Source organism: Oreochromis niloticus, linkage group LG23, assembly GCF_001858045.2.
Source record: "Oreochromis niloticus isolate F11D_XX linkage group LG23, O_niloticus_UMD_NMBU, whole genome shotgun sequence".
In the NCBI taxonomy this organism is placed as follows: Eukaryota; Metazoa; Chordata; class Actinopteri; order Cichliformes; family Cichlidae; genus Oreochromis; species Oreochromis niloticus.
Window position 1 is genome coordinate 33,737,882 of NC_031986.2, and position 11,834 is coordinate 33,749,715.

The window sequence follows — 11,834 nt, forward strand, 5'->3', positions numbered from 1 at the left end:
GATGCCTCTGACAAATAATTTGAGTAACAGGAAAGTGGAGCTTCTGATCCTTAGATTACCAGATTAGACATATCAGCTCTCTCTGACATCACAGAGATCCAAAAGTAGAGCAAAATGTGATAAATTGGGTGCTCAGAGCAGTCAGGGATTACTGTCCAAACACTGAGCTCATCATTAGAAACTTCTGCCATGAGAAGAGGAAGAGGCAGACAGTTACAGACTAGATGGTGACACATTGTCTTTTCTTAAATAATCTGAGATGACAAAATGACTGAGGTTTGTGACATTATTGCAGTTTTTATTAAAAAAAATAGCATTTTGGCAAAAAAAAAAAGTTATTGTGCAACATTTCACTTTCAGATTAACCTTTTCTTTTACTTTAGTCAGACCCGCTGTAGCACCTGCAGTTCAGCTCCACTGATGTAAAAGCACAAGTTTCTTCTTTTTTAAGTTTAATAATTCACTGTTGAACATACTACCAAATAACTGTTTTCAACATAGAACAAAATATCTGCAAGGCTGACTTTTGCAATAGCCAGCAGTCTAAGCTTGAATTCATATTGACTGACAGCACTGATTTTTATTGATTGCACTGCAATCTCACAGTCATTTTTTAATATCAGAGCCAACCAACAAAAAAATGCAGTCCTGTCACTTTAGCTCCACTGAGTTGGAGCACAGAAATACATTTCTATGCAGCTTGTGCTCTTATTAAATGTTTTCTTGAGCTGGGAGTAAAAATAGATTTGGCTCGTTGCAAAACAGTTTTACAAAAAAAGAGAAGGAAGTCAGCTGGGAATAGATGCATAAAGCTGATGATTTATGAATTAGCCAAACAAAGATGAACTGCCAACAGTTAAGTAAGCACCATCACAGATTACAGATCAGGCAACAAAAACTGGCAAAACAGGGAAGTATAAACCACAGAGACAGAGCATGTGATGCGTGGTCGACTTTAGTACAGGGGAAGAACTCCTAATTTACCCTCATGTCCACTAAAACCGAAAGTAACCAATAAAAAAAGGAGATGCAAATTTCAACAAAGACCCTTTTTTTTTTTTTTTTTTCACAAAAACTGCTGCAGAGGAAAAAAAATGTAAGCATAAAGAACAACTGCTGCTGAGTCTGCTGATCAGCTTTAACTCAGGAGGGAAACCATGTCCTGTATGTAAGAAAAAAAAAAAGGAACCTTGACTTCAGTGCACAGTTCCTGTTAACATGTCTAGAGTTATGTCCTCATACAAGCGTTATTTTAGCCTGTTAATTTGTGAGCTGTTGCACACACTCCTGAAGCTGCACACCATGTGTTTGCAGGCGTAACAGCGCAATAAGAAGATTAAAACCACCATCAAGCTTGTGGCCGAGGTGTACCAGACAGACGCAAACACAAGCTAAACACCGGCCGAGCAACTATCATAAACGAGAAAAGCATCAAGAAAGAAACAAGAATTACAATCTGGCAAAGTGCTGATCCCAAAGAAAACTGCCTGTATGTTTGAAGGGTCAAGAGGAACTGTAGGTGGGCTGTGCATGAAATATAAAAATTCACCGGACTTCCTACTGCTTCACCGCAGTTTTTTTTCCACTCTCTAACCTCTGAGGTCACAAAGAGGGGATATCCCTAATACAATCATCTCCGTCCCACTCACCAGCTCTTTAAACCTTCTGCTTGAGAGAGGCAGCCAATCAGAATAAAGTTATCTTGAGGGGGGGGGGTCATTTTACACAGAGACTGAGATTAATGCTAAATTATCAGATAAAGGAGGATTATTTTGAGCTGTGACTCAACCAAAGCCACTCTAGGAGATGCCAAAATAAAAATTTAGAGCTAGAATTAGAAGAATGGTGGATGGGTGATTTTTAAAAAAAAAGAAGCTATAAATAAATAACGGTAAGCAGCTGGATATTTAACATTTCTAACTGTGTGCAGTATGATAATCATCTGAAACATGAAAAAAAAAAAAAATCAGCTAGTTTTTTCTGTAAAATGACCTTTTAAGGTTATTTTCTGCAAACAGCAGCTGTGCAGCCTTCTTTTTAAAAAAAAGGAAGCATCAGTTTCTCTGACTGTATGTTTGGCACTGCTGGAGTGTTGCACGTCACATAAAAAGATAAAAACATGACACTTTAAACAAAGAGCAGCGGATCACACATCTTAGAGGATTTTCACATCAGCACGCAGGGAGGAAGCCACATGCGCTTCATATTCCTCTCAAGTGAAAAAAACAAACAGATGTAAATCTAAACCCTGCACAACATCAGGCTCACATGTGTTTCCAAACATGGCAACCAGGCAACACAACACAGCTGCGTCGACTAACGCCATTCGCTAGGTGCATGAAACGGTACCAGCCTGAAGGAAGTCAGAGATGTTTTTCATGACAGAGGTGTGAAAACAGTTTTGCACTTTCTTATTTGCAGGTTACAACACAAAGCTACTGGTTATCAGTGCAGAATCAATCTGGCGGTCGAGTTAACCGATCCATCCATCCAAGCAGCAGGGGCGGATCTACTGTGGGGCCAGCAGATAATCACTTGCCACCCCTAGTGCCAACCTCATTTTGCACATGAGAATGTTGTTTATTGCAATAACCTAACATTAACCCTTTGAACCTAGCTACAATTAACAATTAATATAAATTATAAAACTAAATATATTGCATACTGCCCCCCCTGCCTTAAAAATGGGAAACAGCTTTGTTTCTTGTTGTCAGTAGCAACCAACCGTGTAGATTTCTGATATTTTGTGTAAACGTAAGCATGTAACAATGTAATTATTTCTAATTAAAGATGGTGAAACTCAAGTTAGGCTACGTTCACACTGCAGGTCTTAATGCTCAATTCCGATTTTTTGATCAAATCCGATTTTTTTTGTCTGCTTGTTCACACTACAAATATAATGTGACAGCAAACGCGCTCTAGTGTGAAACCTCAAAGCGGCCCGCATGCGCAAAAGAAGACGTCACACACAACGTGCTCTGTTTAGACCCAGACCAAACATTATTGTTTGACTGATGGCCCTTAATACAAAGACTTGTTTCGGATGTTTCCCAATTTTGCTTTAAGTAATAAAGTTATTTTGTTATTTACATATACACACACTCTACCCCCCCCCCCCCCACACACACACACACTCCACAACAAGGAAACACTCTCTGAACCAAGAACTGGAAAACATTCCTGACTGAAAACAACTACCTCTGCATTACAATTGCACACACCTGCTGCTATATATTTTTAGTATTTTTTTAGCACTATTTATATTATTTATATTACTATTACTGCTGCTACAGTCTTATGCTGCATTAAAACAAAAACACTTACCAACCACAACCTGGGACTACCTCAAGTAGACTAGTACACTACTTTCCAGGGCACACTGTTGGAACACTATTATATGTTAGGTCCTGTCTTGTTATATCCTGTATGTTACCTAAATGTTGTGCATCTGCACTTTATTGTTGTCTATGTCTACGCATGGGACAGTGTGAAACGTAATTTCAATTCCTTTGTATGGCAAGTACATCTGAAGAAATTGACAAATAAAACTGACTTTGACTTTGGCCTAATAATGATCCTTATTGCTGTTTTAGAGAGGAGCGGTGCTTCAAAGGATAGTTGCAGATTTCTGTCAGAATCTGCAGATTATACAGTACAAATAAAATGTTCACGTTTCTCCAACGTTGTCTTCCCAACATTTTCACTGACATCTACACTGGATGGCCAGGAAGCGTTCGCGATGTCTTCTCGGGCGCTTCTCCGGCGCTGATAATTGGCGTCTATCTTGTGTCAGTAAAAGACGGATTTAATGCGACATGACCGTTCAACCAGCAGTCGCTTTCTAAAACATCAGATATGTATTGGATTCAGTACCACATACGAAAGTGACCCAGGTCGGATTTGAAAATATCGGATTTGTGCTGTTCACACTGTCATACCATGATCGGATATGGGTCGCATAGGGTCAAAGAAGTCGGATTTGATGCGCTTTCGCCTGTAGTGTGAATGTAGCCTTAGACTTGTGTTTCTAACTGGTCTATGTTGTGCAGCTTTCTGGATTTTATACTCATTGGGCTACACAGTAAACTAAAAATTCCCATTTTTTAACGTAACTGAAGTGTTTAATTATTGGGGCTAAAGCCAATAAGAAAGTTACAGACTATGTTTATATGAAACACGTGTATACTTACTGCATATGATGTATTTTAACCACATATAGCAATAATTAAAGAATGTAACACTTCCATATGGGTGACATTTCCTCACTGCACGACACCTACATCATCATCCCGACCCAAACACACCGATCCTCGTGTCTGTGCAGGCTGGATCATGTTTGTCATCTGCATTTTATCTTCTGATTTCCTGATAACCTGCTTTTTGTTTGACTTACAGAACTTTGCAAAAATCTCAAGTTAATCTTGATTCTTGAGTAGTGTCGTTATGATATGTCGATATGACTACGGAAAATACTTGGTACCATTTTCTCTACACGTGGGAAAAACACTAAAAGATAAATAAATTAGAAGGCATTTCTAACCATAACCCCCTAACCAAATGGTACAATTATCGTCATTTTGGGTACAAAGGTAATCGACTACAACAATCTGTAAAACACAGTGGAGGCCGTGTCATAGTGTGCAGCATTTCAGTCAGCGGCATTACGGGAAAGTCCCATCACATTATGATTCACGATGGAGCATCTGGAAAGTATCTAATTGGCAACAGCTTCATCAATAATCCCAAACACACTACCTTTGCAGTGAAAGCATACCTGGATAGAAAAAACAGAGTGGAACACTATCAGTCATGGATGGGCCTTCCCAGAGCTCGGACCTCAACATCACTGAAGCAGTGTGTGATCATCCTGACAGATAACAGAACAAAAGGCAGAAACATCCAAAGAAGAGCTTTGAATGTCCTTCAAGAAGCCTGGAGAACTATTCCTGAAGATCCTCACAGAGAGCTGCTCAGAGACTTAAGACTCTGCTGAAGGATAAAGACGCTTAAACCAAAAATGACTTCCAAGCTCATTAGAATTACACAAACTACGTTTTTACCTTATATATTGTATTTCCATTTATGGTTTTCACATATTTCACTGCCCCCATTTCCAATTTTACCAGAATGAAGGTCAAGCCTCAAACTGCAAACCCTACTTACTCGTTTACTTTTACAAGCAAAAGATGGAGAGATTTTTTTCATAAAGCTGATTCGGTCTTAAGAGGTCCAACAGATTCACATCTGCAGAAGTTAACACATATAAAATACAGAAACCTCTCAGCAGCTTCCTGCTGCGTTACAGTGTGAACAGTTTGCTATAATCTATTACCTGAGGTGTATTATTTAAAGGCTTACAGGACCACAAAAATAAAATAAAATAGCAGCTTCTACCAAAACAACATTAGATGTAGTCTAACTCACTATCTTGCCTCATTACCAGCCCTCCCTCCCACTTGCCCTCCTTCCTTCCTTCCTTCCTTCCGCCACATCTTCCAGCACAAACTGATAAGTAAAGCACGTCATAAAAAGAGTAATGACAAAGCTGTGACAAACAAGGCAGTTCTTTCTCCTTACAGATCCTAACAGCACCCCCAATGTTTTAATATTCCCAGTAAAGCCTTTTCAATGGCTTTAGAAAGGTGCTCTGTTATATAAAGTTAATCTAAAGCACTAGCCTTTTAGACCATTAACTCAAAAGAAGATTTACACTTTGAATCATAAAACAGCACCCCTGTACAATTCATCCCACAATAATTTCTCTTATAATTTTGGCTTCCAGACATTTTAAAATCGAGACAAATTGAGGAGATGAAGCTGTGGCATGCTTACTCCACCTCACGCTTATGTATTTGCATTCTTCAACTCAAGGAAATCCAGAGATCGCTCTGGCTCTCTTGCACAGCATGTCTTTTATCCTGTCTTCTTTCTCTCACCCCAACCGGTCGCGGCAGATGGCCGTCCCTTCCCGAGTCTGGTTCTACCGAAGGCTTCTTCCTTTTAAAAGGGAGTTTTTCCTTCCCACTGTCGCCAAAGTGCTTGCTCATATGGCGTCATATGATTGTTGGGTTTTTTCTCTGTATGTGTTATTGTAGGGTCTACCTTACAATATAATAAGCGCCTTGAGGCAACTGTTGTTGTGATTTGGCGCCATATAAGTGAAACTGAATTGAAATAGATCTGAAAATTACTGTAGGATTATATGAACTTTCTATAGAAAGTATTCAAATATAGTTATATCATTTCTATATAATAACTGATGCCCTGTTAGAATGCCAGGGTTTTGTGATGTAAAACAATGACAACAAGATACATCACTTCAGGACCTTTTCCACCTTTAACGTGACCTTTAACCTGTACAATTCAACTAAAAAACACATAAGGACCATTTAGGAGGAAATAAAAGAGTGGAAAACTTCATAATAATAACCTAAAGGCATAAATACGAGGATCCTTAAACAGGAACTGTGTTGGGCACCTTTGATTTTATTACGGAATTCAGCGTGTTTTCTTCGGGTCCCTCCACAGACGAGCATGACACTGCCTCCCCCGTGCTTTACCATGTGTATGCTGTTCTGTGGTCATGTGCAGTGTTGCTTTTGAACCAAACAAACCATCTGGAATCATATTTCCATCAGTTTTTGGTGGTTGGTGAAGTCACTGTTGTGCCATGTTTTCTTCACATATTGATGACCATCTTTTCAGTGTCCCATGCCATATTTAATTCAATGTCCTCTGACAACTATTTGGCATTAATCTGAATGTATTTGGTTAATTATCCCCACCCATATCCCCATTTATAAGTGGGTGCACACACTTATGCAAACATATTATTTTAGTTTTTCTATTTTTATCCCCACCCCCTCCACCCCCCAAAAAAGGTTTCAGTTTGTTTTTCTGTTGAATTGTGTAGGTTAAAGATCACATTTAGGGTTCTGAAGTGATTCATCTGGTGTCATCATCTATGATGCGGTTTTTATATCTACTTTATCTCAGGCATGGTGCAAATGAGCGCTTTGTTTTTGCTTACTGGTTGCTTCTTTTGAATAAAATAGAAGCCCAAACAGGAAGGAGGGCCCGACACTGCAGAGTATTAAAATGTTCAATACAGTTTATAGCTTAGAATGATTATTTTTTAGCAAGTATTTATATTTTATGTTGTCTCATAGAAATAAATATCAAGTTTAAAAAAATGGATTTTGTTTATTTTGCTATCTGATAAAAATTCAACAAAATTAGAAGTTTGAATAAAGTTAAAGGTTCAAGTCAAACTAGGACAGTAAGAGCACTCGCTGTCTCTGCAGAGTGTAATTTGTAGATCAAACTCCAGAATCAGTTTGAGTAACCGAGACACTATTTCTCTTTCAACACATGAACACAGCAGTGTTCAGCACAGCTGGGGGTGATTTTATTCTGGAACTTTCAACTTTAGTCTCCAAATGCCGAATAAACCAAAATACCTAATTAAAACGCGTTCAAAGGATGACTGAGTTGAGATTTAACGGACCGTGAATGCAGCATCAGGACACGGGGGAATACAGATAGTTCATGAACACACCTCTCCTGACTGTAATTCCCAAAGGAACAAACAGAAGAAGAAAAAGTCGAGAAAACCCCCGAAATATTCAGCTTCACGTTTTAAACTCGGCGGTTTTTAGTTTGAAAGTGAAAAACTTTGACTTTTTAAAATCTCTGACCCCGGCTCTCACTCCCGGTGCCTCTCTCTTAAGTCCAGGTGTTACTTTTATAAAGTAAAATTAACTCGTCGGTAATGAAACGCGGAGACAGTGTGTGATTAAAGTGGTTCTTTGGTGTGAGGCTGTCCTGCCTCCAACAGGACTCTGCGGTAAAAATGGCTCTTCGTGCCGTGGCCTGAGATTAGTCACAGCTCGGGCCTCGAGCAGGAAAACGGCTCTGCGACAAGCTGTTCACCTCCTCAGAGCTGATTATCTTTAGATCCGAGGCTGTTTTTACCGCATGGAGCCCCAACAGGGAGGAAACAGCCGAACCGAAGCGGCACAACTTTTTCTTTTTCCAGCCGTGGGCGAGTTAGCTGGAAACCAACTCCGCGATCAATCGTTTCTACTCACCCGGAGTTTTGGTTTGCAGGGAAAACTTGTGCCTTTATAACCCGACTACAGCGCCATAAAGCTGGGAAGTTATCCTTCTCGCGACCCTGGAAGTCCCGACTTTGGACGGCTTTAATCCAAGAATCGTGTCCTGCCCTCGTTCCGTGTTATTATCATGGGCGGGGGAGAGAAGCAGAGCTGGGAGTTCCTGTCCCTGAAACAGGGAAACTCAACAGGAAACTGAAAGAGCTGCCGTGCTGGACTCCTCCGCTAGGGCCGAAACTCCGAGGATAAAAGGTGCAGTCGGAGGAATGTGCCGTAGAAGTCTGTCAAAGTATGGAGGGCGGTTAGTGCCACAAGACACAGCCAACAAGAATCTGCTCGAAGTATGGTGGGTGGTTAGTACCCCAAGGCGGAGTCAATATCAATCTGTCAAAAGTAGATGGAAAAAAGTGTTTGTGTGAATGGGTGAATAATGCACGCTGAATAAAATGCTTTGAGTGCTCAAGCAGAGTAGAAAAGCGCAGCATAAGAACTTTTTCCATTTATGGAGAGTTGTTATTGCCAAAAGGTACAAACAAGAACCTGCCCAAAGTACGAAGAACAGTTAGTGCCACAAGACGAAGCCCGAGGAATGCTGTAAGAGCCTGCTGCATGTATGGGGGTTAGTTAGTGCCACAAAATAAAGCCAACAAGAACCTTCCCCAGTAGGAAACTACCTGTATAAATAAAGGTTCAACCGACAACCTGCTCATGTAAGGAGGGCAATTAGTCCCAAAAGTTGTAGCAAAGGAAATGCACTGTATGAGACTAAAACCACAAGATGCAACTAGAGGAATGCACAGTAACTGGGAAATTATGGTTATGGTGATAGGACATTGGCAGTCTTTATGCAGCTACAAATACCTGTCTACCTGCAGAGACTGTCTGCTGTTGATACTGCAGGCAGCATCAAAAGTATCAGTACTTGCTTGTGCTGTTGTTCGTCCATCAGCCAACCACAGAGAAGAGCAATTTTCTAACATACAAAGAGCTGTTCCAGCCCACTAATCAGCATTGCTGGTCAAGTAACTTGAAAATAGTAATTAGTTACTAATTACTGATTACTTCTTCAAGAAAGTAATCCCATGGCTATACTGATTACTTGTTTTCAAAAGTAATTAGTTACTTTATTACTTGGTTACTTATTAAAAACATGATACACAACCTGAATACATAATAAAGCAATAGACCTTTCAGCCCAATTCTATTTTTTATGCATAATCCATCACATAAAACTGAATCAAATGAAAAAGTCTCTTTTTAAAAATTGCTTTATTACTTTTAATCTTTTATCTTTATGCACATTGCATCAAGCAAAAATTAAATTATATCCAACAGTCTCTGACTGACAGAAATTTCTTTAACATTTAAACCTATTTTCTGCATATTCCAGCATATAAAATAAAACAATTTTTTTGTGTTTACACACCCTTTCAAATAGATGCAAGTAAAACACAGCAATGCACGTCAGTGGGAGGATCCGGGGATTTCTCTATGAATTTCACATTCCCATGGCAGCGTGGTAGGTGCTTGCTCAGATTTGAAATTTAATTTTTCGCTGTACAAAGAAGTTTTCTTCCCACGCAGAGTGTACAGCGGATACTAATGTTTTTGTGACTTTTTACGGAATCAAACTCAAAGTAATGTAAGTACTTCCAAGATTTAGCTCTTCTGCACTCCATATTATCCATTGTTGATCTATACATGTCTGTTGCTGCCATGGTCGCCCGCTCATACATTATTGTCATGAGATACTCTCACAAGCAAAATCTCGGTTTAGTAATGCAGTAATGCAGCGTGCGTACAGAAAAAGTAATCCCTTTACTTGTTACTTGAAAAAGTAATCGGATTATTCCCATCTCTGCTTATCAGTCTGTCAGCATTCAACGACACATCATCCACACTGAGGACTTCATATTTATGGTGGTAGAAAAGCCCTCTCTGTAAGCAAATTCTTCTGCAAATAGACACAATTGAAGTAGAATAAAATAAAGTAAGCATAGGAGTTTGGCTGTGTATAGAGAGCAATTAGTGCCAAAAAATTATCACATTGTGGTAATATACCAAAAGAGCCTGTGAAGAATGGAAACCAATGAAAAAGGTGGAGCTTCAGAAATAAACTAGAATGCTATGAACTCTTTAATGAACTTACCAAGAAGGTGAAGACTGATGGAGCGAGCCGATCCTGAGCATGACTTCCTTCAAAGCAGAAGGAGATCATGCTCCTGCTTTCTCACCCAAAGGAGGGAGCATGTTGATAAATTTGCCAGTGGTCATGTTAAACTGAAGTTTGAGTGGCTCATGAACAGAATCACTAAATGTAACACAAGATCTGAATGCCTTCCAATAAAATATAATTTTCTCTCTCTCTGTCTCTAGGATTATATATCTGTATACGATTTCTGGATATCAGCCACTTCCTATACCTGCCGGTGGTACATAACGTACATGGGTGTGTCCTTCCATGATGGTCCCTTAGGCTGTGCAAGGATGCCCCTGAGACAATCTAGCACATAACAGAAGGGTGCAAGGTGCTAGAAGACAGAGCATACACTGAATGCCATAATTAAGTTGCCGGCATAGTATACAGGAACATCTGTGCCAAGTATGACCAGGAAGTCCTGAGGTCAAATGGGACACCACCCTTAGCGTGGTGGAGAGTGGAGCTAAGATCCTGTGGGACTTCAAGTTAAAGACAGACAAACTGGTGATGGCTAACCAACATGACTAGCAGAGGAAGGCGACCGTAGTGATAGATGTAGCTATACCGAGTGATAGCAACATCATGAAGAAGGAACACAAGAACCTGGAGAAGTACCAAGGGCTGAGAGAAGAACTCGAGAAGATGTAGAGGGTTAAGGTAACAGTGGTCCCAGTGGTAATCGGAGTATTCGATGCAGTAATCCTCAAGCTAGGCGAGTGGCTCCAGCAGATCCCAGGAACAACATCGAAGATCTCTGTCCAGAAAAGCACAGCCCTAGGAACAGCTAAGCTACTGAGCAAGCTACTCTCAAGCTCCCAGGCCTCTGGTAGAGGACCTGAGCTCGAAGGATAAAGACTGCCCAGAGGGTTGAGAGGGGAATTTATTTTTAAATGTGTGTTTGTGTGTGTGTGCCTGCTGGATATTGCCTCTAGCCAGTATCAATAAAGACTGTTGGCAAATAATTTCATCAAACATTCATCTTACAATTAGTTTTTTTGTAGTTAACTGCGTACTCACTTCCATCATGTCCCATCATCTCTCTCTTGCATGGACATCAGTGGACATCTTTTGGTTTGCTGTGGTAACCAAAGATGGTTTTAACCCTAACCCTCACTAACGCTGAGGCTGTAGCAACCGTGGCAGTTTGTCTTGAAACAACAACTGTAATCTCTATATTTCGACGTTACTCTCAATATGATCAGTATTTTTTTCTTAATGTGGCCCTAATACTCAGAGTTACTCACAGAGTACAGTTGCGTGTTTTGAGCTACAAGTGGACTTTTTGCCAAGTGAAGTGGTCTAATTTGACAGATCTTTTTATTCAGTTCTAAAATAATAATAATAATTTGTCCAGTGAAATTGTGTGGTCAGTGTGAACGAGAGGAAAAATAGGCAAATCTATTAATTATTGGCACTGATTTTATACATCCAGTGTCTAAAGGTCTTTATTTTATAAACTAAATGCCTTCTCTTGTTGGAAATAATAGATTATTGAATTTGATATTGCCATGTCTCAACAG

General features: G+C 39.9%; 1 protein-coding gene across 2 annotated transcripts in view; it reads right to left on the reverse strand.

Annotated features, from left to right (window-relative positions):
• cyfip1 (cytoplasmic FMR1 interacting protein 1) overlaps positions 1-8,307 on the reverse strand; it is a 39,675-nt gene extending 31,368 nt beyond the window's left edge. Inside the window, exon 1 of one of the 2 annotated variants that reach the window (XM_005478672.4) lies at positions 8,091-8,306. The gene's annotated coding sequence lies outside the window, so the exon portion shown is untranslated. Of the gene's footprint in view, positions 1-8,090 lie in introns of both variants that reach the window. The other variant, XM_003451321.5, reaches the window with a different exon arrangement.
• Positions 8,308-11,834: the final 3,527 nt, after the last annotated feature.